This window comes from Octopus bimaculoides, chromosome 15 (genome assembly GCF_046866305.1).
Source record: "Octopus bimaculoides isolate indiv1 chromosome 15, ASM4686630v1, whole genome shotgun sequence".
Classification (NCBI taxonomy): Eukaryota; Metazoa; Mollusca; class Cephalopoda; order Octopoda; family Octopodidae; genus Octopus; species Octopus bimaculoides.
In genome coordinates this window covers 26,777,454-26,804,997 of record NC_142942.1, presented here as the reverse complement: position 1 = coordinate 26,804,997, position 27,544 = coordinate 26,777,454, and the positions used below count along the sequence as shown (strand labels likewise).

The following is a 27,544-nucleotide window of genomic DNA, read 5'->3' as shown; positions in this document are numbered from 1 at the left end:
ACAATAAATGAAACGTAAACACTTAATACTAATCATTCAAGTTAAAGGTATGATTCATCTAAAATAATATCTAATATTATATGTAATATCTAATATCTAATAATATTTAATAGATTAAATAACTTAAATTACCTTAAGCTTTGGACTAGCACTAACGATACTTTAAAATGGTTTAATAATATTAAAGATAAAAATAGATATAAATTCATCCAAATAGATATAGATAATTATTATTCTTCTATTAATGAGATCATCCTTAATAAGGTACTTATCTAAACAATGAATAAGGTAGGAATGACTTATGATAAAGTTAATGTACTAAAAATGGCTAGAAAATCACTAATTAGATATCACAATAAATTATGGGATAGGAAGGATACTAGGGACAACTTCAATATAACAATGGGGGCACCTGATTCTGCTCAGGCAACAGACATAGTTGGTATGTATTTATTATCTGAACTTAAATTGGAAAACATAAAATTGGAGGGCGGTTTATATAGGGATAACCTATTATTAATAACTAAGGATTGCACCAATAGAACTCTAGAATTATATAAGAAGAAACTATATAGGATTTTTTTAAAGAAATGGATTGAGCATTACCATATATAATGAGCATTATAGTATTAATTATTTCGATGTTAATTTCAATTTAATAACAGGTAAAACTCAACCCTTCCATAAAATTAATGAAAACCTTAAATGTATTAATGCTAAGAGTAATCACCCACCCGCAATTAAAAAACTGTTAACATATAATATAGGAAAAAGAATATTGCTTCTTTCATCCAACTATGAGATTTTCCAAAAACATGCACCTTATTATAATGAAGCACTTCAGAAGGCGGGATATAATAATAATAATCATAATATAAAATCTTTTAATAATTCTAAATATACCTATGATATAAAAGAATATAATAAAAACAATTCATATTTTTTTTATAATAATAAACTGAACTATAAGAATTATGATAAGGTTTCCCTAGTTAACTATGGTATTAATAATAAAGATAATGTTAATAAAAAAAACGTAAACATAACGCGCGGGAGTGGCAAGTAGCTTGCTTACCAACCACATGGTTCTTGGTTCGGTCCCACTGCGTGGCACCTTGGTCAAGTGTCTTCTACTATAGCCTTGGACCGACCAAAGCCTTGTGAGTGGATTTGGTAGACGGAAACTGAAAGAAGCCCGTCGTATATATATATATGTGTGTGTGTGTGTGTGTGTGTGTGTGTGTGTGTGTGTGTGTATGTATGTGTGTGTGTGTATATGTATGTGTGTGTGTATGTTTGTGTGTCTGTGTTTGTCCCCCCAACATCGCTTGACAACCGATGCTGGTGTGTTTACGTCCCCGTAACTTAGCGGTTCGGCAAAAGAGACTGATAGAATAAGTACTACGCTTCCAAAGAATAAGTCCTGGGGTCGATTTGCTCGACTAAAGGTGGTGCTCCAGTATGGCCGCAGTCAAATGACTGAAACAAGTAAAAGAGTAAAAGAGTAAAGGAGAGTATAACAATAAGAATAATAGGCTAGAAAACACAAGTGTAGACTTCATTTAATGATAATAAAAAAAAAATCTAATAATAGAAATAATAAGGAAAAATTTGGTTAATAATCCCTTACGGGGACCAAGTTAAAACAAACATTATTAAAGAAATTTTAAATGTAATTGAAATATTCATTAAAGACAATAAAAAATGTAAGGACATTTTCTATAGTAAGAATTTAGGAGTTGGTTATTCTACTAATAATGTGGGTAACATTATCTCATCCTTTAATAAGTTTAAATTGAATAAGTTTTACAATAACAAATTAAGCAATACTTCCATGTGCAATATAACTAATTGCACATGTAGAAATAAGACTAAATGCAAATTTAATAATAAATGTAATTTGGAAGATGTATATAAATGTGTAATGGCTCTGAATGATGATAATATTAGGAATAGTTATAATTTAAACACTACTTACATCGGTTCAACCTCTAATAAAATTAAATCACGAGTGTCTCAACATATGTATTCTTTTAAGAATAGAAATTTAATTAATTCCACTGGCCTTAGTAAATATATATGGGTACTTAAATCGAAAGGAGTTAGGTACAATTTAAAATGGGAGATAGTTTGTAAGGCAAAATCTTATCGAATAGGTAGTAAGTTTTGTTCTTTATGTACTAACGAGTTTAGGGAGATATTATTAACTGATGATAAAAAATTAATAAATTCCCAAGATGAACATAAAATTAAATGTAGACATCAGTTGAATTATTTATATAAGTTTAGATAATGTGTGTATGCAAACCTTATTTTAAGTTACTTGCTGTAGTAATAATTTCGTAGAAGCGAATAAAGTATAGTTAGATTATGAATGGTTTGAAGACAATATATAGTTGGAATAAAATTAACTAAGATATTTAGTGATAAACAATAAGTTTAACGAAATATACTTATTCCTTAAAATGTAGCATTATTTACGTACTTGAGATACCTCTTACATTTATTAGTTCTAATGATTTAGACTTTAATAATAATTAAAATTGTAATCTTCCAGTAAATAGTATACTATAGGTTAGTTCCCCTATTCTATTATATATGTCATTTTATTCATTATAATATGCTCTTCTTTCTTCTTCCTGTGATGCCATATTGTCACATGATTTATATATTATAAATTCTACACATTAAGCTTAATATTTGAGTTCACGGAGAGACGCCATATTGTCACGTGACTTACTTCATATAAATTCTATGCATTAAGGTTAAAATCAGAGTTCACAAGAGATTGTCAATAAGATAAGTGATGCCGTTTATTTTACTAATATTGTTTAATGTTTGAATTAATTTATTTAATAAAACAGAATAATAAATTTATTTAATCCAAAACAGAAGGATTTGGAAGCTAAAGAACCCCTCACATGGTCAGAGATTGAGGGACATCCACATCAAGAAATTTGATGAGAAGGAGGAGCTACAGACATCAGACATAGTAGGTAGCCAGAAATTCCTACGGGACAGCTTGCTGAGTGCCACAGACCAAGTCTGCAGATGGTGCAAAGTCCCTTCCAGTCCTAGAGTTATGTGGTGGTGGAATAGTATGGAAGACAAAGCAAAGAAACAGGCCTGGAAAACCTGGAAGGGTGGGGGTAGCAGGGAACTGTACCAAAAGGGAGGTTGGGCGGCAGGTATACATAGCCAAGGGCAAAGCCAAAAGGAAGAAGTTTGCCAATGTCCTGCAACGTGAGGACCAAAGCACTGAAATATTTTGGATTGCAAGACTGTGTGAGAGAAAATTGTGATGTCACAGGAGACTAATGTCTCTGCATGGATGATGGTGCACTTGCTTTTAATGATTCGGAAAAGAAAGAGGCTTGGAGAAGCCATTATGAAAGACTGCTGAAGGTGGAGAATGAATGGGAGGAGCAGAGCCTGCCATGGGAGGAGGAGACCCAGTAGCGGGACCAGCTATCCGAATAGACAGCTCCCTGATAAAGCAATTAAGGGTATGAAGCCAGGAAAAGCTCCCGGCCCATCAGGAATCACTGCTGAGATGCTTAAAAAATCTGGTGGTGTGGGCTATGGCCTAGTCACTTGCATTGTAAGCCAGGTAGTTTATGATGGAGTCATACCCAATGACTGGCGTAGCATCACAATAGTCAACTGTTACAAGGGTAAAAAGGTGATGCTCTAGATAGAAATAACTACAGTGGTATCAAACTGCTGGATCAGGTGATGAAGATCACGGAGAGGGTCATAGCCCAACAAATTAGGGAGAAAGTCTGCTTAGATGAGACACAGTTCGGTTTTGTGCCAGGTAGAAGTACCACTGATGCTATATTCCTGGTTCGACAACTGCAGGAGAAATACCTAGCTTAAGATAAACCCCTATACTTAGCTTTTGTGGACTTGGAGAAAGCCTTTGACAGGGTCCCCTGATCTCTTATCTGGTGGGCGATGCAGAAACTGGGGATTGACGAATGGTTAATAAGGGCTTTACAGGCCCTATACAGAGAGGCCATTTGTAAGGTTAGGGTTGGCAATGAATATAGTGAAGAATTCTGGGTAGAAGTAGGGATCCACCAAGAATCAGCCCTCAGTCCCCTTTTATGTATCATAATCCACCAGGCAATAACAGAGGAATTCAAGACAAGTTGCCCCTGGGACCTCCTCTATGCTGATGACCTGGCCCTCATAGCAGAATCACTACCAGAACTAGAGAAGAAATTTCAGGTGTGGAAGTAAGCTTTCAAATCAAAAGGCGTTAGAGTCAATGTTGCAAAGACCAAAGTTCTAGCTAGTAGGAAGGCGAACACATCACACACAACCTCAGGTAGGTGGCCCTGCTCGATGTGTAGAAAAGGTGTAGGTAAAAACTCCATAAGATGTACCCAGTGTAAGCTATGGACACATAAGAGGTGCAGCAACATCACAGGAAGATTAACCGGCAAGATAGCACAGGGGCAATAAACACCACAGATGCTCAGAAAACAGATTCCATCACACTCCAGGTAAAGTAACCAGAAGTAGTTGATAGCTTCTGCTACCTAGGTGACCAAGTTAGTCGTGGGAGTGGATGCTTAGAGAGTGTTACCACTAGAATAAGAATAGCTTGGGCAAAGTTTAGAAAGCTTCTACGCCTACTGGTGACAAAGGGCCTCTTGCTCAGAGTGAAAGGTAGATTGTATGAGGCATGTGTGCGAACTGCCATGCTTCACGGCAGTGAAACATGGGCGGTGACTGCGAAGGAAATGCGTAGGCTCGAAAGAAATCAATCTAGCATAATCCGCTGGATGTGTAATGTCAGCGTGCACACACGATAGAGTATAAATGCCCTGAGAGAAATGTTGGACATAAGAAGCATCGGATATGGCGTGCAAGAGATGTGTAATGTCAGTGTGCACACATGACAGAGTATAAATGCCCTGAGAGAAATGTTGGACATAAGAAGCATCGGATGTGGCGTGCAAGAGAGACGTTTGCACGGGTATGGTCATGTACTACAGATGGATGAGGAGAGCTGTGTGAAGAAGTGCCACTCCCAAACAGTTAAAGGAATCCGGGGTAGAGGTAAACCCAGGAAGACATGGGATGAGATGGTGAAGCTTGACCTTCGAACGTTGGGCCTCACAAAGGCAATGACGAAAGACCGAGACATCTGGAGATATGCTGTGACTGCGAAAACCCAGCAAATAAAGTGAGCTCATGGCTGTATCCTACACTAGTTTCGCATAACCAGCCCCAGCCCATTCAAAAGTACATTGGATAGTGGGGCAACCTGCTGTGCATGACATGAAGTATATTTGCCACTTAAATGTGGCTAACAACTAAGGTTGAATGCTACTGTAGCTTGTAGCCCCAAGAGAACACCTTCTCCAGCTGGCTATTGACTCACTTTCTGTACCCTATCAGTATTTGCAAAGGGAAGTCATCCTTCCCATCGTTGACCTGACGTTTCTGGGTATTTACCCTTCGTCAGCGCACGACAATCACCGGGCTACAAGCTACAGTAGCATTCACCCTTAGTGGTTAGACGCATTTAAGTGGCAAATATACTTCACGTTGTCATGCAGCTACTGTTTATACCTTGTTCAGAGATTTATTATTGCTTGTTTACACTTTTTCGAGATCAGTGATTTTTCGTCACTGGAAAAAGGATATATAAGTATTTGCATCAGGACACCTTCGCATTGAAGACTGGTGATTGTCATGCACTGACGAAGGGTAAATATCCAGAAACTTGGGTCCGTGCGTATGACGTCAGGCCAACAATGGGAAGGATGACTTCCCTTTGCAAATACTGATAGGGCACCGAAAGTGTGTCAATAGCCAGCTGGAGAAGGTGTTCTCTTGGGGCTACAAGCTACAGTAACATTCACCCTTAGTGGTCAGCCGCATTTAAGTGGCAAATATACTTCACGTGTATATATATATATATATATATATATATATATATGTGTATATACGCACACATCTATATATATACATATATTTATATATACATATATATATATATATATATATATATATACATATGTCCTGTTATTATTTTTATTGTATTTGTGTAACATTGTTCATTTTTTTTCGTCCTTGTTTTTGTATACATTCGCTGCTTTCTTCCAAGGAATTTAATGCTCTTAGCTTAGTTTTTCCTTGGGGCTGGCCAGATTGGAGCAATATCAAGAATAACCAGCCGAAATTGCAAAGATAATCTGGATCTCGACTGATGAAAGAAAACTCCAAATGACCTGTCCTTGTTTTCTTTGTACCATCTATCTAGATGTTTTGTTATCTCTTTCTGGTATCACCTAACTGTCTGGATGTTTTGTGTTCGTATCCCATTTTGTATTTATATATATATGTGTGTGTGTGTGTGTGTGTGTGTGTGTGTGTGTGTGTGTGGAGGCACAATGACCCAGTGGTTAAGGTAGCGGACTCGCGGTCACAGGATTGCGGTTTCGATTCCCAGACTGGGCGTTGTGAGTGTTTATTGAGCGAAAACACCTAAAGCTCCACAAGGCTCCGGCAGGGGATGGTGGTGAACCCTGCTGTACTATTTCACCACAACTTTCTCTCACTCTTACTTCCTGTTTCTGTTGTGCCTGTAATTCAAAGGGTCAGCCTTGTCACACTGTGTCATGCTGAATATCCCCGAGAACTATGTTAAGGGTACACATGTCTGTGGAGTGCTCAGCCACTTGCACGTTAATTTCACGAGCAGGCTGTTCCGTTGATCGGATCAACTGGAACCCTCGACGTCATAAGCTACGGAGTGCCAACTAACTAAATATATATATATATATATATATATATATATATATATATAGTGGCGTATGTACACTTTGTCTCTTATATGTAAGTACACATTTTTCTAAATCTTGTACGACTCTATTTCTGTTTATCAGCCCTTTCACCCTTATTCGTCCATTCTACTCTTTGTTCTTTCTTTCCCACTCTCTCACATTTCCTTGCCTTCTCTTCTTGCTCACTTTCCCTACACTTTCACTTCACTGTGTCCCTGTCATTTTTTCTCACCCCTCCTTATTTCTTTTGTCCCTCTGCCTCTACCTCTCGCTCTTCTCTTCCCACGTAACCGGCACTCGGCCAAGCCTGATCTTTCTTTCTTGGCCGGCCGTTGTGCGTGCAACATTGATATTCCTCTCTGTGCCTGTGAAATCTTGTAGCCCTGCCATAAGGCTTTATTTAAACATACAGCAGCTTAATTTGATTTGTCCTTAGTCGAAAGACATCTGTTGTTATGTCCTGTTATTATTTTTATTGTATTTGTGTAACATTGTTCATTTTTTTCCGTTCTTGTTTTTGTATACATTCGCTGCTTTCTTCCAAGGAATTTAATGCTCTTAGCTTAGTTTTTCCTTGGGGTTGACCAGATTGGAGCAATATCGAGAATAACCAGCCGAAATTGCAAAGATAATCTGGATCTCGACTGATGAAAGAAAGCTCCGAATGACCTGTCCTTGTTTTCTTTGTATCGTCTATCTAGATGTTTTGTTTTCATGTCCCATTTTGTATTTATATACATATATAGCGGTGTACATACACTTTGTCTCTTATATGTATATATATATATATATATATATATATATATATATATATATATATATATATATATAGATATATATACATATAATATATATATAATAATACAAATGATATGTGAGCATATATACATACATATATGTACATACCTACATCTACATGTATATATAGATGCATATCCGGGTACAGGATGTCAAAAAAATGTGGACAAAAAAGGAACGGGAACATAAACAAAGCACAAATAACAAACTTTTTTTATGCACAACAGAATGAACACATAAGAAAACAGACAAGCTACATATGGAACTTTTCCTTCATCAGCTGCCTCTATTCTAAACTAGGCGTTTCAAAGATGAGGCAGAACGTGCTCTTAGAATAGCTCTTCCCGCGAAGCAATTAAGTGAAACCTGCTATGCGGAGGATTCCAAAGTAGCAAACAGAAACCAACACAGGGGAAAACAAACGTTGAGGGCTGTTAGACCGAACGAGATGAGATACTGAACGCTGTGATGTGACGAACTTGAGCAGAGAGAGATAGCAGTTCGTATTGCCTTTATGCTGGCCGAATGGAGAAAGGAAGAACTGACCACAGGTCGCGTGTGATCAACGAGGAGTGGTAGAGAGAGGAAAAGGGAGGAAGTTGAACATAGGTGAGCGACGAGAGACAGGGAGGAAGAGTGAGAGAGAGATATAGCAGTGAAGGGGAGAAGCAAGGACAACAGAAGGAAGAAGAACGAGAGGGGGAGATAGGTAAGAACAAAGATAGATAGATAGATAGATAGATAGATAGATAGATAGATAGATAGATAGATAGATAGATGGATCGATGGATAGAGTGCGCGTCAGAAATGTAAAGTTAAAATTACTTGCAAATGACGCATAGCGTTCAATAATATAATAATACAAATGATATGTGAGCATATGCATATATACATACATACATATATATACATCATCATCATCATCATCATCGTCATCGTTTAATGTCCGCTTTCCATGCTAGCATGGGTTGATATATACATATACAATATATATATATACATATATATATATATACATATACATATATACATACATATATACATATATATATATATATATATACATATATATGTATATACATATACATATATATATATATACACATATACATATATATATAATGCAAGAGAGTTAGGGGTTGAGGATTCAACCCACTAAGGGATAGTATCTATCTAATATACTGCTGGGAGGGTACCCAATTATTGTTACACTAGTGTTATACCAAGTGTAATAAGTGGGTGTGGGTAAAAGGGGGGTTATTTTACCCTAAATTTATATAGCAATTAGAAAATGGAGGATAATATGCTGTACCCAACGACTTGCAGACAGTGTATTCCGTTGAATTAACTAACTTATTTTGTAACTAAAATGACAAAAACCCCAAAATACAAATGTTTATGACAAACCATGTTATATTGACAATCAGGTTTACAAATATAAAGTACATTAGGAATTTGAGAATAAACATAAACTTACAGCTGTTTCAGCCGAGCATTGGCATGCCCCATTCTATTCAGACAGACACACACAAATATACAGTCCTTTAGCATTAAATTTTGTAGTCAATTTAAGTGGTGTATGTGGAACTTCTAGTGTTTCATCTATATTCTCAGTTTGTTCTTTTCCAGTATCACTCCTTTTAAGATAAACTTTCTTTCTGGGACACCAGCAACTCAATCACATTATTCTCTATCATCATCATCATCATCATCAACATATAACATCCATTTGCCATGGGATGGATGGCTTGACAGGAACTGGCAAGACCTGGGGCCGCACTAGAGTCTGTTTTGGCTTGGTTTCTACAGCTGGGATGCCTTTCCTAACGCCAACTACTCCACAGAGTATACTGGATACTTTTTATGAGGCACCATCACCAGTGCATTTTATGTGGCAATACTTTTTACGAGGAACCTTGGTTTTAAGATCTCAGTTCTGTTGTACTGGGTAAGTCTTCTTGAGTACAGCAATGCACTACATATCTTGGTCCTCTGTCACTTGCTTCGTAAGATTCAGTGTTTTGAGATCAGCCTTCAACACTTCGTACCATGTTTTCCTGGGTCTCCCTCTTCCACAACTTCCCTCCACTTAAAGTGGTCGTGGCACTTCTTTATGCAACTTTCTTCAAATCTTACATTCTTTGTAAGTGTAAAAATATCTTTCTGAATTTGATGTAAATTTTTTGTTTGAGGAAAACTTGTAATGTCAAGGATACATTCTAGCTCTATACTTTTCAAAGCACTATTCAAAGTTGAAGGTTTCACTTCATCCCATGACTCAGCTGTAGTATTCACAACATCCATTATGTTGAATTTCTTTTAGAACTTTCTAACTGTAAGGTTTATCCTTCTCGTCAATTACTTTCATAAGTTGTTTAAAAGTTCTCATATAATATGCCTTGAAGTTAGCTATCACACTTTGATCCATTGGCTGGGGCAAAGAAGTTGTATTCTTGGGGATATAACTTACTCTTGCAAGTAAATAAGGTTAACCAAGTTGACATCAGTGTGTTGCCTAAAAGAAGCAATGCTTCATTGGGAATATATCTGGTATTGTACCTTTCTACTGCAGGACAAAAACGTTTGTAAACTACTCTTTGAAAAGGTTCTTAGTCATCCACACTTTCTTATGTGAATGCCAAATCAAAGGTACATTCAACTTTATGTTACCTTTGAAAGCTCTTAGATTTTCAGAGTGACACGTGTAGGGGCTTTAATTTCTTATCACCTGCAACATTTCCTGCCAAAAGGAGTGTCGGACAATTTCTGGAAACTTTAAATCCTGGTGTTAATTTTTCTTCTTAAGAAATAAAAGTTCTAGCAGGCATGCACTTCCAGAAAAGTACAATCGCATGAACATTGTATACTTGCTCTGGTATGTAGCCCCCTGCAGCAATCATTTTCTTCAGCCACCCAGGATAATTAATAGCAGATTTGTATCAACACTAGCAGTTTCACCAGTCATTTTTATGTAGTACAAATTCATGCGCTTCTTAAACCTTTCAAACCAGCTTTTACAAGCCAAAAAGGGATTTTCATTAGAAGTTTTACCTTCCTTTTTCAAATAAACTTGTGGCTCTTTTTTGAATTACCATAGTGTTTATCGGCACTTTACACTGATTCTGATCCTCAATCGATACACCCAAAAAGTCACTCCATTTTAAGCATTACATTAGACCTATGGAACAATAAGGTCCAGACAGTTAATGGAGTAGCTTCTTAAACACTTACCATAATTTTCTCTCTGTTGTCACATATTATTGCCATTGCAGACATTGCAAGATTTAATATTTTGACAATGTAATTTGGTTTTACTTGAGAATCAAGTCATTTTAAAACATCAAGTTTAATATCCAGTGTAGATCCTTTATGGTTCTTTTTTGTATAACTACCCTCAAATCTACTTGATAGCTTCTTTCCAGACATCTTAATTTGAAGGCAAATCCAATAACAGCAGCAATTAATTATCCACAATAAATATGTAGTAAAAAAAAATTGACCCAGGAAAGATTTGCTTTGTGAGAGCATAAAATTGTCTTATTCCTATCTATGCAATAATGAAAATTAGATGAAAAAGTGAAGAACTGAAGAAGAGAAACTCCTATATGATTATAGTTAGTTGAAGTGATACCAGATTTTATAGACAATTTGCTCCTTGCACTCCTCACTTAAGACATAAATATACACACAAACAATCATGCTCACACACACACACTCATACAAACAGATATACACATTCATGCACACACGTTATCTGTTGTAGCCTGTTGGATTCAATAGCTAATGAGTTGATAATGGTGATGATGTGGGTTGCATTGGTCTATATGTTAGTAATAGTGGGTGAGTATTGTTGGTGTTGATGTGATTATGTTGTTCTTGCTAATTGTATTGTTGTGGCTGTTTAGTCTCAAGTCAATCCTCATAGACCTAAGACCAGGACACCACATTATATGATTTTATTTGAAATGGATTTGCTTATCTACTTCATACAATATATTACTGTTGCTGTTGTTGGTTACATTTGTGTTGATGATAGAAATACACACATTTGTGTGTGTGTGTGTGTGTGTGTGTGTGTGTGTGTGTGTGTATGTATACTCACATTATGTACATTAAATATATATATGTGCGTGTGCAACATGATGACAGTTTTTCAAAACATTAACAATAAAACGCAAGTGGTCACTGAGCTAAGAGGAAAGTGTAGTTTTAAATTAACAATACATGTTTAAGTAAGAGCAAAATTACAGACCGTATCTCAAAATTATACTTTACAATTTCCATAAGCATGAAATCTTGTAGCCATAATGTGAAGGATGCCTGTATGACGAAGACAGATGTGTAAAGAAATGCTGATCTCTAACTGTGGAGAGAACCTGTAGTAGAGGTAAACCCAGTAACACGTGGGACAAGGTGGTGAAATATGATCTTCAAAATTTGGGCCTCACAGAGGCAATGACCAGTGACTGAGACCTTTGGCAATATGCTGTGCTTAAGAAGACGCATCAAGCCAAGTGAAATTGTAGTCATGGCTGATGCTGGTGTCATGTAACTGGCACATATAAAGCACCTTTCGAGCATTGGGCTACTTTTGAATGTTTGACCTCACGGAGGCAATGAACAAGACATTTGGCATTATGTTGTGCTTGAGAAGAAGACTCATCAAACCAAGTAAAATCAGTCATGACAGATACCGGTGTCACGCAAATGGCACCCATGCTGGTGGCACATAAAAGCACCCATTACACTCTTGAAGTGGTTGGTGTTAGGAAGGGTATCCAGCCATAGAAACCATGCCAAATCAGACAGGAATCTGGTGTAGCCTTCCAGCTTGCCAGCCCTGGTCAAACTGTCCAGCCTATGCCAGCATGGACAACAAACGCTAAATGATGATGATGATGATGATATATATATATATATATATATATACCGGAGTAAGCACATGAAATGTGCAACAAGGTGGAAAAAAGAGTACTCAAATACCAGAGGTAGAGTAATATGCTTTATTTAAAAGCAGCAGAAATATAACAAAAAAACCGTTACTCTGAGTTTCACGTTCCAGTTCATCGGACAGTTTTGTTAGAAATGGAGGAAGGATAACGATGCAATCGAAAGTAATGTAAAATTTAAAATTTAAAACACAAGAACTTCGCCTCTTTAATCAGCCAGCACAACAATAAAATAATTACCAAAAGCAATAATGCAGACCAGCTTACAAGGGCCTGTAATTGCAAAGACCCAACCTCCTGTCCGTTGGAAGGAAGATGTCTAGAAAAAGGCATCGTATATAGGGCCAAAGTCCAGATAGAAGGCTCGCATGATTATAGAACATATACGGGGGCTACAGAAAATTCTTTCAAAACCAGACTGTATTCACATAAAAATTCTTTTAGGTACCCTGAAAATAGAACAAAAACGAGCCTGGCAAAATACGTCTGGCATTTAAAGGAGAATGAAGCCCAGCCTTTCAGCGTGACATGGAGGATTTTAGGTAAAGCATCGCCTTACAGGCACGGTGCCCATAAGAGACCATTGAAATGTGATCTTTGTTTATTGGAAAAAATGAATATCTTGTTCCAGGATAAGAAGGCGCTTAACCAAAGACGCGAACTTTTAAACACATGTAGGCATGCGTCCAAATTTAAAATGTCTACATGTAATATTCCATATGGGTAAAATTTTGGACTATGATCGACTCCTTATAACCATTGTGCAATCTGACTATTGGATTGGTACTGAATTAGCATTGTGAGAATTTTGTAAAGACCCCTACGTCATTTTAAGAAAACCTTCGTCTGTTATATACATAATTTTTCTTCTCCCTTGTTTTTACTTTTATTTTTATTTATTTTTTACTTTTTATTTTTTTCTATTCTATTTTTTAAAAAAACCCTTTGTATTCTTTTATTCTTTTATGCATGTATTTTCGCCTGGTTTTAACCTTTATACAACCAGCGGTTTAAGAAGTTGGCTGCATATATACACTGAAATCTAATGGGTTTTTTTATGTAGATGTCTGTATAGTTAAAGCACTTACGTATTCATATACATGTACCTACGCTTGCATATGGGGCCTGGGTTCGCACTTGTGCATATGCTGTTATGATTTCGTGCGTATATTCTTTTTGTGTATACACGGTAAGGGCATATGCTTATGTTTATTTATACATACATGCATCTATATTATTATGTGTGCGTATGTGCGATCAGGTTCACACTCACATATACTTGTATGTGTACATGCGCATGTACAAGGTTATGATCGTAACTATTTGCGTACATATCAGCATATGTATCTATATGCGTGATGCTATATACATTTTTGTATACGCGCATATGCGCAATCTAAATTTTTCTGCACGTTCACTATATGTTCTTGCTTATTTTCTCTCTCTACTTCTTCCTTCCTATCCCCAGCCTTTCTCTCTTCTCTTTTCTTCCTTTTTTTCCATTTCTTTCTTTCTTTCTTTATTCTCTTTCTTTCTCCTTTCCCTTTTTTATGACAACTACATTCCCCCCGCCACCCCCTTTCCCATATTTAACGTTGTTATAGATACGTTACTCTTTACCCCTCCACTCCATAGATTAAGATACAATTGTCGTTACCAGTGCATAGGTTTTCCATGCGCAGGCTTATATGCGTGTGTACGTATATGTGTGTAGATTTGTACTTATGTATATATCTGTGCCTTGTAAATATAGACATATATACGTAGATTGTCTGTGCGTATGCAGCTGTATATTTCGATGTATATATTTACATGTAGATATATATATATATATGTTGTGGATAGCCTTGTATACATACACGCTATTGTATTTTATTTTATTTTATTTTATTTTATTTTATTTTTATTTTGAATGCAGCATATGCTTTATTTTATTGATTTGATTTTAAAGCGTTAAATCGAATATATTTAATTATCTATAATATGTATTTGGAGCCCATTTTTCTATTTAAGGTTTTCTTCGATATTTTTTAATAGAGTGAATCTGTATTAAATTTATTTGGTCTGTGAATTACACATCATTGACCGTTAATTGAAACGACCAATCCATGGCCCTTATTTGAAACAACCAATCAGACGAATCCATGTGTTTTAAATTTTAAATTTTACATTACTTTCGATTGCATCGTTATCCTTCCTCCATTTCTAACAAAACTGTCCGATGAACGGGAACGTGAAACTCAGAGTAACGGTTTTTTTGTTATATTTCTGCTGCTTTTAAATAAAGTATATATATACATATATATATATATATATATATATATATATATAAGTCAGTAAATAGTGGGGTTGTGTTAACCGCACGTGGAGAAATAATAGGAAAATGTAAAAAAGCCAGAATGCTGAACTGGGAGAATAATTTAATGAAGATTTTTTCTAACCGGTTTTCATTGCGATGAAGCAAATTATCAAGAAGAAGGAGAATGAAAATGTTTTTTTACAAAGAAGTACAAAAAAGTACAAAGTGAAGAAAATAATATATAAAACAATAATATATAAAAAAAATAAATATACCCATACATTATATTGTCTTTGAGCTTTTGTAGTTCAATAGTAGTTCATGTATAAATTGGTAGGAAAAATAAGGATGCATGAGAGTTGAGAGTTTTGTTAGGTTTAAAAAAAGGGGTTAAAAGTTTGTGTTAAGCAGGAAATGTGGTGTCAAAACAGGAAGTGTGTGTAAGGGGAGACAAGTGTTTTTAGTTAGAGTTATGAACTCTTTTTTTCTTTTCAAAACAGGAAGTTTGTGTCTGTTCATAGAGAAATAAGGTCACTGAGGGGTGTGTGTGTTAAGAAATGGTTGGAATTTCTCTATGAAAAGATTCTCCTTGTTGATTCTTTCTTGTGTGGAGATTCTGTCTTTACATTGATAGAAAGGGAATATAATGAATTTAGGGTTTTTGTTTCTGGCGTAAGAGTCTATGTGGCCACTGAGTGGAATTTGGCGGTATTGTGGGAGGTTTATTTGTTCCTTATGGACAGCTACTCTTCTACGTAATGGGAGGCTCGTCTGTCCGATATAGAAGTTTTGGCAACCTGCGCAAGTAAGGACATAAATGAGGTTACTCGAGGAACAAGAGAAATTGGTTTTAATTTTAAACTTTGTTCCTCGTTTGAAGGTAAATTCAGAGCCTTCAAGTAGGTAAGGGCAGGTGCCACAATTAGGGCGTGCACATTTTTTAACTGATGGAAGTGATATTTGGATGATTGTTTCATCATATGGAATGAACCCTATGAAAAACTTCTAGAATTCAAATCCATTCTTAATAACATACATCCCAACATTCAATTCACTATGGAATTCAGCAAACATCATCTCCCTTTTCTTGATCTCTTAATCATAAAAACACCTAATAACCAAATCACAACCGACATCTACCACAAACCTACAGACTCACAACAATACCTCCTTTTTAGCTCATGCCACCCAAAACACACCAAGATAAATATCCCCTTTAATTTAGCTAAAAGAATTTGCACCATTGTCTCTGACCCTACCACTCGAGAAATACGCTTACAAGATCTCAAAAAAACAGTTACAACGCCAATATCCCTCCACACTCATAGATCTTGGAATAAAACGTGCCAAGGAGCTTGACAAAAACACACTAAAAACCAACCAACATAATAACACACCCAACCCCAAAATACTTCCATACATCTCCACCCATAACCCCAATAACATCGAAGCATTCACCACAATTAAACAAAACCTCCCCTTACTTACCACAGACCCGAAAATGAACAATATCATTAATACACACAAAGTCCTTAAATGCAAAAGGCAACACAAATCTTTGAAAACATTATTAACCAATTCCAAACTACATACACCACTTCCACCCCCATCAGTTAAAAAATGTGCACGCCCTAATTGTGGCACCTGCCCTTACCTACTTGAAGGCTCTGAATTTACCTTCAAACGAGGAACAAAGTTTAAAATTAAAACCAATTTCTCTTGTTCCTCGAGTAACCTCATTTATGTCCTTACTTGCGCAGGTTGCCAAAACTTCTATATCGGACAGACGAGCCTCCCATTACGTAGAAGAGTAGCTGTCCATAAGGAACAAATAAACCTCCCACAATACCGCCAAATTCCACTCAGTGGCCACATAGACTCTTACGCCAGAAACAAAAACCCTAAATTCATTATATTCCCTTTCTATCAATGTAAAGACAGAATCTCCACACAAGAAAGAATCAACAAGGAGAATCTTTTCATAGAGAAATTCCAACCATTTCTTAACACACACACCCCTCAGTGACCTTATTTCTCTATGAACAGACACAAACTTCCTGTTTTGAAAAGAAAAAAAGAGTTCATAACTCTAACTAAAAACACTTGTCTCCCCTTACACACACTTCCTGTTTTGACACCACATTTCCTGCTTAACACAAACTTTTAACCCCTTTTTTTAAACCTAACAAAACTCTCAACTCTCATGCATCCTTATTTTTCCTACCAATTTATACATGAACTACTATTGAACTACAAAAGCTCAAAGACAATATAATGTATGGGTATATTTATTTTTTTTATATATTATTGTTTTATATATTATTTTCTTCACTTTGTACTTTTTTGTACTTCTTTGTAAAAAAACATTTTCATTCTCCTTCTTCTTGATAATTTGCTTCATCGCAATGAAAACCGGTTAGAAAAAATCTTCATTAAATTATTCTCCCAGTTCAGCATTCTGGCTTTTTTACATTTTCCTATATATATATATATATATATATATATACGAGAGGGTACCCAAAAGTAACTGGAAACATTATCTGTGGAACAAACCCATTGTTAGTTCAGGCTTCTGCTGTGGCCTTCAGGCATCAGTCTGCTGACGAGCTGCATCCAGTGAGATCGTACTGCCACATAGTGCATCTTCGTTTTGCAGTGCTTCTCCTGTTTGTCAATTTTTGCGATGGCTAAAACAAAAGAACAGCATGCTTCTATGAAATTCTGCTTACTGCTGAGGAAACTGGTGACCGAAACAGTTGTCATGCTTCAAACAGCTTACAAGGATGCTGCCATGAGCAAAACACAAGTTTGCAAGTGGTTTCCACACTTTAGGAATGGTTACTTGTTGCTTGAAGACCAACTTCATTGACGACGATCATCGATCTCCTGAACGAATGAAAACATCATGAAAATTTATGCATTGATCTTGGAGGACCATCACTGAACAATTGACAAGCTCGTTGATATGACTGGTGTGTCCTGGAGCTCCTGCCAACAAATTTTGAGGAAGGAATTGCAAATGAAAAGAGTTGTGGCAAAATTTGTACCTCACTTGCTCACAGAAGACAAAAAGCAGTTATGACTGAATGCATGTTGTGAACTGAAAGAACAGTTGGAAGTTGATCCAGACCTTTTTTTCAAAGGTCATTACTGATGACGAAAGCATATTGTGAAGATGTGGAAGAGGTGAAAAACAAAACCAATAGAGTCATTGAAAGGCATCACTTCACAAGAGTTCCAGCACTGCTTCAAATAGTGGAAAACAGACCTGGACCAATGCATTGCTTCAAATGGAGAATATTTTGAAGGTAATAAAAGTGTAAACATTCAAAACTAAGTGAATAAAATAATATTGCAAAATGCTGGTTTCCTCATATATATATATATATATATATATATATATATATACACATATGACCATCAGCTATTACTGCTGAGACAATTAAAATATCAGGTTGTGTGGGAGACAGCCTAGTCACTCGCATAGTTCATCAGGTTATTCAGGAAGGCATTATCCCCAAAGACTGGTGTAGCAGTATTATAGTCAGCTTAGATAGAAACAACTACAGAGGTATCAAACTGCTGGATCAGGTCATGAAAATTACACAGAGTTATATCTCAACTATTTAGGGATAGAATTAAACTAGATGAGATGTAATTTGGTTTTGTTTCTGGAAGAAGTAACAAAGATACCATCTTCATAGTGACATGGTTGCAAGAAAAGTATTTGGCCAAAAGTAAGCCATTGTACTTAGCCTTCGTCGACCTGGAGAAAGCTTTCAACAGGGTTCCCCACTCTCTTATTTGGTGGTCTGTAAGGAAGCTAGGAGTAGAGGAGTGGCATCTTAAAGCCATACAGGCCATGTACAATGATGCTGTCAGTAAGGTGAGAGTTGGCCTTGAATACAGTGATGAATTTAATGTACAAGCTGGAATACACCAGAGATCAGTTCTTAGTTCACTCTTATTTATCATAGTTCTCCGAGCCATAACAGATGAATTTAAAACTGGATGCCCATGAGAACTGTTATATACTGATGATCTTGCTCTTATTGCAGAATCTGAAGCAGAATTGGAGAAGAAGTTCCGGGTTTTGGAAGCAAAACCTGGAATCAAAGGGCCTTAGAGTTAAGTTAGCTAAGATTAAAGTTTTTGCTACCGAGAAAGGAGATCAGACTCTCATTCCAGCTGGTAAATGGCCTTGTTCAATAAGTAGGAAAGGAGTGGGATGTAATTTCATTCGCTATACAAAGTGTAACCTATGGATGTGTAGTAGTCTGTGGTCTGTAGCTAAAATAGTTGAATGATCTATCTTGCAAGAAGTTTTATAGAGTAATCTCCCGTCAATAAGTTTCTCGGAAGATTCTATTTCATGAGAAGTAATTCTTAATTATTCAAGAAGCTTCGCGTTTCTCTTGGAAGTTTCTAGAATATTTAGCGTTCCATTAATAAAAACAGCTTACTTGCCCTGCTCTTTGCTTCTTAGTTGACTAGACTCTGAGTCATTCACATCATTGCTATGCCTGTCTATTTCTCTATGCCACATAACTGAAAACCACCACTTAGCTGTTACTTCTACATATCTGAACTTCCTTCATTCAACTAGATTCTACATATTGATTATATTTCATCAACAACCAAATAATAAAATATATTTTTATGTAGTAAATATATAGTTCTTAAATTTATTCTTCTTCTTTGTAAGATTTCTTCTAATAATATACACGCAGCCATTTCAATACTTGATACTGAACATATATTCCACACTACAAATGCATATGAGATGCAGTGGAATCAGATAAGGTTGCTTTTGTGTGTGGCAGAAGCACTGGAACAGTAAGTAGTAAAAGCACAAGGGACTTAAACTCTCTCACATGCCCAGGAGGCTCTCTTGAGGTAGTAGATAGGTTCTGCTATTCAGGTGATCAAATTAGCAACGGTGGTGGATGCTATGAAAGTATTGTTTCTAAAATAAGAATAGGGTGGAGAAAGTTCAGAGAACTACTACCTCTGTTGGCAGCAAAAGGACTCTCTCTCAGAGTGAAAGGTAGGTTGTATGATGCTTGTGTGAGAACAGCTATGTTACATGGTAGTGAGACAAGGGTTCTGACTGTGGAGGACATGTGTAGACTGGAGAGGAATGAAGGTAGTATGCTCTGTTGGATTTGCAATATCAGTGTGCATGACCAACAAAGTACAACCGTGATGAGAGAAAAATTAGGCATAAGAGGGATTAAATGTGGTATGCAGGAGAGGAGACTGTGTTGGTTTGGACATGTGATGCGTATGAGTGAAGACAGCTGTATACAGAAGTACCTGTCACTGAAAGTGGATGGTATCTGTGAAAGAAGGAGACCTAGGAAGACATGGGATGAAGTGGTGAGGACTGATCTTAGGATGTTGGGGCTCACGGAGGAAATGACAGTAGACTGAGATGTATGGTAATATGAGGTCCTAGGGAAGACCCATCCACAAAACTGAATGCTAGAAGAGTTGTGTCCCACCCACATGTAACAACATACTTTTCACTCACTCTACCCTAAGAAATCAAACAACTCCTGTTCTAATTACATCGTTCTCTTCTTCACATTTCTTTCTCATACATCTTTCTTGCACTCACTGCCATGCTCACTGTATCACTGCTCCCCACACCCACTCCCTATTTTTCTAACCAGGTTCTACACTCATATTCTTGTTACTTCTAAGGGATCTTTCTGATTTGACGGGCAACACTTTTCATTTATGTTTTATGAAGTGTTTTTGGTACCGAAACACTTTCAAACTTCATATACTTGTATATTTTGTGTTATAGAACAGATAAAAATTTTTGTATTCGAAGTTATTTCATGTAAAAAATTGTCGTATTTCGGTAATTTTAACCAATCACTGACGTCTATTGAGGTGAAAACAATTACTGCCGTGGAATGTAAACAACATGTTCTAACGGTATCATGGGATCTTTTCCCTTGAATAAAATTAGTGCCATAGTTTGTCAACAACAACTATCGGTGGTACTGTTATTTATGACATCATTCGTGCGTTTGTACTGGTTTTAGCTTTAGGGTTAGGGTTCGGGTTTTAGAGTTAGGGTTAGTTTTAGGGTTACGGTTAGAGTTATGATTATTTTTGCCATAACCTCACTCATAACTCTAACCCTAAAACCTTATAACTCATAACCATAACCCTAACCCCAACCCTAAAACGCTAAACCCTTACTAGGGAATAATGATATAATTAAACAGGGAATAACACTCTTGACACCGGCAAAAATTATTGTTTACAAAAACAGCAGTAACTATATTCAGTTGAATAGATGTCAGTGATTGGTTGAAATTACAGAAATACGACAACTTTAACATGAAATAACTTGCAATGTACAATTTTTTGTTAAGAAGGCTAAGAGAAAAAGTTGTTTTATATGACACATTCTACCAGTATCCCAAGTTTGAAAGTGTTTCGTTAAGAAAACAAGTGGTGCCCGTCAAATCAGAAAGATCCCTTCTAAGTATACCCTAGAACTACACCATCTCTCTTCTGCTCTCTCTTACACTTTTGCTATTTCCTACTGTCTTTTTCTTTCCCTTTCATCACTCTCTCTCTCCTTTTGTTTTTCCTCTGACTAGGTAACTAAGTATTACCTTTACATCAGCACACTTGTTTCTGGCCTCTTTCTGTACCTCTCTCACTCACTCTCTCTCTCTCTGGGTAACCATGTACCTCCTCTATAGTAAAACACCTATTTCTGCCTCTGTATTTCTCTGTAACACTCTAACCTTTCACCATTTGATACTGGAGCACCTCTTCTAATGCCTCTTCTGCTGTGGCAAGACACTTGCCTTGCTTCTGTCTCTTTGTCACACTCTAACTTTCATCCTCTGACACAAATGCCCTGCCCCTCTCATAATTCCTTGTCTTACGAGTTACTTGATTACAACTGCCAGTGCTGATGCCACATTAAAAGCATTCAGTTCACACTGTAATGTGGTTGGCATCGGGAAGGAAATCCAGCTGTAAAAATCTTGCCAAAACTAGCTTTGCTTGTGCTAGTGCCATGTAAAAAGCACTGAGTCCACTCTGCAGAGTGATTGGTGTTAGAAAGAGCATTCACCTGTAAAATTACTGCCAAAACAGACAATAGCCTTGGCTAAATTTTCCACTTGGCCAGCTCCTGTCAACTGTCCTACCCATGCATGCATGGAAGATGGACATTAAATGATGATGATAATGATAATGATATATATATATATATATATATATATATATATATATATATATATATATATATATAAATGAATATCAAGTGAGAGGGAATGCAGGTAGGACAATGCTATTGCCCCTTATTCTCTTAGAGATTTCAGCATCCATATCTCAGTGCATATTCACTGCATGTTTCAAATAGATGTATTCTTTTACCTCTTTGATTTCTTTGCTTCTCACCTCTATTCAGCATTTACTACGTTTTGTACATATATATTCACACACACACACAAACACACACACAGATGTATTAATTAAAAGGATGCTAAATAGCACTAACTGAAATAACGCTATGTGCATTTATATTTACTATGTTGATGTACATTCAAACTTGGAAAAAAAGATTTTGTCACCTTTTGATATTTTAGTCAGCACCTCCTCAACTGATAGAAGTTGTCTTTGCCCTGCTAGTATAACTAGTGCATCAAATCAAGCTTTCTGAAACTGAAATGACCCTGATCCTCCACTTATTTTTTATTTTGCATGGTACAGTAACCAATATGTATTACAAACATATCCCAATGTCCAAGTACACTATCTATAGCCAGCTCCTCCTTACTTCACCATCATCATTTAATGTCCGTGGGAAGGGCAAATTGTATGAAGCTTGTATATGTACAGCTATGTTACATGGCTGTGAAACATGCACCCTGCAAAGGCTTGAAAGAAATGAAGCTAGCATGCTCTGCTGGATGGGTAATGTCAGTGTGCATGCACAAGAGAGTAAATGATTTAAGAAGGAAACTGGGTATAAGAAGCATCAGATGATGTATCCAAGAGAGAAGACTGCACTGGTTTGATCATGTGACGCATATAGAAGTGCCATTCTCTAATTGTGGAGGGTACCTGTGACAGGAGTAGACCCAGAAAGACATAGGACAAAGTGATGAGAAAGGATCTTCAGACATTGACCCTCATTGAGGAAATGACAAGGGATCGGGAGAAATGGTAAAACACGTCAAACTAAATAAAATCACTATCTTCCACACATACAGGCTTGTACTCTCAGGAGCCAGTGCCACTTAAAAAGCACCCGTGCTGGTGCTGCACAAATGCACCCATGCTGGTGGCACATAAAAAGCACCCAGCAGACTCTGTTAAGTGGTTGGCATTAGGAAGGACATCCAGCCATAGAAACCATGCCATAACAGACAGTTGGAATCTGGACAGGTCCCTGCTAGCCAGCTCCATGTCAAACTGTCCAATCCATGCCAGCATGGAAAGCAGATGTTAAATGATGATGATGATGAATGGCTTCCTGTAAGGTAAATATAGGGTAACATTAGCCACTCATTATTACCAGCAAGTGCCACAGATGGTTTAGATAGCTGTTTCTCATAACAAAGTTGATGCCATGTTGATGATGTCCACTTTCGGAGCAGTTGCTCCAGACAAATATAGCCCTCACCAACCTTAAGGAAACCTTTTCGAAGTTTCATTAAGTGAACCATATAATGTCTAAGTTCACTAGCTATTGGTGTCATTCATTAGTTAGGTTGCTTTGTCAAGTTGCCAATTTATATCCATATATTTTGTATAAGTGGGAATGGTATACACACAAACCTAGCTGCCAATGACCATTACTTTACTGCTGATATGAGTTCTAACTAGAAGCTTCCAATATTCAGACTGGCTCCTTTTGCCAATTTCCATTACTACCAGACCTATTATAAATCCAAGATCCTCATTACAAGAGTGAAAACTGTGCATAGTCACTGTGAAAATGACTGGTACATTCACCAAGCTGCCCCAAATTCACAACTTATTTTCTCCTAAAGTGTCCTCTCCCAGTTTTTGTCTTCCTAGACAATCTTCAATACTGGTTCTTGATAAAAAAAATAAATCTTACCTCCTTTCAACAACTATGTTCATCATGATTACTCTCTTCTTTTTATTAAAAATAAATTCAAAACCAGTCAACAGTGATGCCATTGTAGTTTTGTCTCATACTTTAACAAAATATTGTTATTTTCACATGACCAGAAGGATCAATCAACTGACAGGTTGAATTGCTGATAGAATTAACAGCCACCTTAAGGCAGTGAGCTGGCAGGATCATTAGCATGCAGAGTGAAATGCTTAGCAATATTTCATCTGCCATTACATTCTGAGTTCAAATTTTGCCAAGGTCAACTTTACTTTTCATCCTTTTGGGATCGATAAATCAAGTACCAGTTACACACTGGGATTGATGTATTCAACTTATCCCCACTCCCAAATTTCAGACCTTGTACCTATAGTAGAAAGGAGAATTATAGCCACTTTAAATGTACTTAGTCACATGCAAACATGAAAAGCATGTACCAATATTCACATATAAATGACATAATTTACAATATACAATATTCATAGTAATAGTTTGGCAACTCCGACTAATATCTTCATAGATACATAAGTGAGCATATCTATCAATAAGAACATATGTTTAGCCATACACTTGCATATTGTCCACCTGACTGATGATGTGCCAATAAGATAGTCTCTACATCAGGTGTGAGGAGCTTTTTTTTGTACTAGTGATAAATGCAAGTGCATAAGAGTCAGTTGGCATTCATTGTGTTGAGTTTATAAGTATGCAACTTATATTAAATTATTATTTTGGTATTAAGGTTAAAACTCTTTTTGTTTGTTCATATGGATTGTTTGAAACTTTGTCAAGGAGTTGTTTCAAATTTGAAAGTAGGTAAAATTTTGCATGTGAGCAAAGATACTTTCATTCTTGCTCTTCATGGTCATTGGCTTACACGAAATAACATCCAAATCCCTCTCAAAAATCTTTCAAAAAAGGGTGCAGTCACATTAGATAATGTAGTCCTATTCCTATAGTGACAGTATGATCACTGCTGGACTGCTTTGCCTGATAGGTCTGCTCAATAAATGCTGACCAACGGCTAAACAACCACCAAAGTTCTCAGAAGGTCCTCTGAAATAACTTTTTTTTTTTTTGTCACTCTCTACACCTAATCCTTTATGCTCCCAAAAACACACATCTACAATTTATGACCTTCAACAGTTCAAACTATAACTTCGCCAGCTCGCCTCCACCTCGGTTCTGAGAGAGCCTTTAAAGATTGTAAGTTCTGTCTATATCAGAGCAAATACATGCGTGTACTTACGAGTGCGTGTAAATCGGTGTGTATGTTTAAAGACGAGGTTGTATGTCTAATACTAGATCTCTATGTGCCAGCGTATGAGAGATTTCGAACTATTCACGTCAAGAGGGGTATGTGGGACAACATTATCTAATATGACCTTCTCGTCCTTTTGCAAGACTGTAGTTATGCAATTTGAGGAGAATGTGGAAGTTATTTCTAGCATGTCAATGACAATGTGCAGCAGAATTAAAAGACTTTTTGCTCACATACAAAATTTAGGCATCACAAAACCAGCGTAGGTGTTTTAAAGACTTTTACTGCAAACAATTTCCAACCAGAATACAGTAGACTAACTCATCGCAACTAGTTATTTTGGTGCACACCCACATACACTTTAAACATAAATATAACGTTTCAAATTTAATAAGAGTGAAGTGGTAAGACACATTTTCCATGATAAGCAACTTAAGTGAAATACATGTTCATTTACACATGTGAATGGTTTTGGGAATTAAAACGAGAGGTGATACAGAATATACAATCTACGAAATATAAAATATGGATACAAAAGAAAATACGCAAAAGAATTATTATACGAGAGTAGGAAGAGATAGAGAGAAAGCAAGGCGGAGTAAAGTAACAGAAGCAAACACCTGACTTCCCTAATGCATGTGTCGGTATTTACCTTAATAGCTACTGGTATAATAACGAGTTATTTTGTGTCTATATATGTTGAATATCTTGTATTGCAGTGTGTACGTCATTTTCCCTAATAAAGGGTCAAGATAAATTAATTATAAAAAGATATTTTTGTTATATACACGTCTTTGTGTATCTTGCAACTATTTGCATAATTCAAGACAAAATTCTTATTTAAAGAATAACTTGAGAAGAAAGTACTTTATTATGATTTAAGTAACAACGTCGCTTAAAAATCACATAACATATTTAGCCAGACTATTTGTTACAGTAGGTAAGTGAAATCCAAGTAGTTTCGGAAGTATAGTGAGGACACAGCAAAATAATATAACTTGTTAGACTACACACAGAGGTTCAACAACACAAACAAATCGGGACCGAAGTTGATAAGAGAGAAATCTTCTTACCTGAATTTCGAAAACAACAAACCTTGTCAAGATCCCATGTAATTTGTAATATTTATGATATGCTGGAAATCAAAACAGAAACAAAACTGTTGGTGTCGACTTACATCTCTTCCTGATGTTATTGTTTTGTTTTTTGCATTTATCAGCTTGTAATTGTTGTGGGTGACAGTGTTGACATTTACATACATAAATAAAAGCTTTGAAACTGTGCATGCAATGTAAAAAGCTCTATGCAGAGTGAGTTGCAGTTGCCGCGTCTTCCTTAGTTTGCTTTACTTTTTTTTGTGGTTGTCTTCTCCTAGTTAGTTCACTTCAATACACTTCACCGTTTCACTGTTCTTCCCTTCTTTCCTCTTTCCTTTAGTCAATTCTTTTTCTTTCAATTATTTTTACTTTCATTACCTCTTCATTTATTCCTTCGTTCTCTTTTCTATATTCTGCATTTTCTCTATGAGTGTCTTCATTCCTTCCTACTTCTCATTCTCTTCACACTACATCTGCCACCTCCTCCTTCCTGTACTTTCTCGTTGACAATTATAAAACTATAATTTAACCATATTATAAAACTATAATTTAACATAATGTGGCTGTCCTCGAAGGGACGATTAGTACTGTTGTTTAGTCCCAGGAAACATCGTTTCCAGCTGGCTATATGACACAATATCGGTGTCCTTATATTTTCGAACAGGGAGTTCAGCAACACCATCCAGCACAAAGCAGCATCTGTGGACCGGTTCCTGGGTTATTAGTCTTTATCAACGCAGAGTAGCTGTTCGAAAGTATAAGGACACAGATATTGTGTCGTGTAGCGAGCTGCAAACAATGTTTGCCTGGGCTAAACAACAGTAACAATCATCCCTCCCAGAACGGCCACATTATGTTGGCAAATAGCCTTTTACTTTAAAGAACATCTCTCTTTGAGAAATTTAGAAATAATAATGTTTCTATGTTATATATATATATATATATATATATATATATATATATATATATATATATATATATATATATATATATATACTAGCAGTATAACCCGACCTTGTCCAGGTGTGACTTATTACGCCATCTACGATAAGTCTTGCTAGGTGAAAATCAACTAAAAAAGAAAGCCTTACAACGAAAAAAACCCTTATGATGTAAATATGTTCATAATTCAAAAGACGGTGAAATTAATAGGGAAAGTCTGATGGCGTAACATTATTAAGCGTACGTAAATTTCATCCGTCTAATTGGCTAT

General features: G+C 36.4%; 1 protein-coding gene across 3 annotated transcripts in view; it reads right to left on the bottom strand.

The window, feature by feature from the left end:
- LOC106881644 (SPRY domain-containing protein 3) overlaps positions 1-27,134 on the bottom strand; it is a 360,055-nt gene extending 332,921 nt beyond the window's left edge. The window contains exon 1 of one of the 3 annotated variants that reach the window (XM_089363629.1): positions 26,308-27,134. The gene's annotated coding sequence lies outside the window, so the exon portion shown is untranslated. The remainder of the gene's footprint in view (positions 1-26,307) is intronic. The other 2 variants (XM_052973458.2, XM_089363628.1) reach the window with 2 other exon arrangements.
- Between the last annotated feature and the right edge of the window lie 410 nt (positions 27,135-27,544).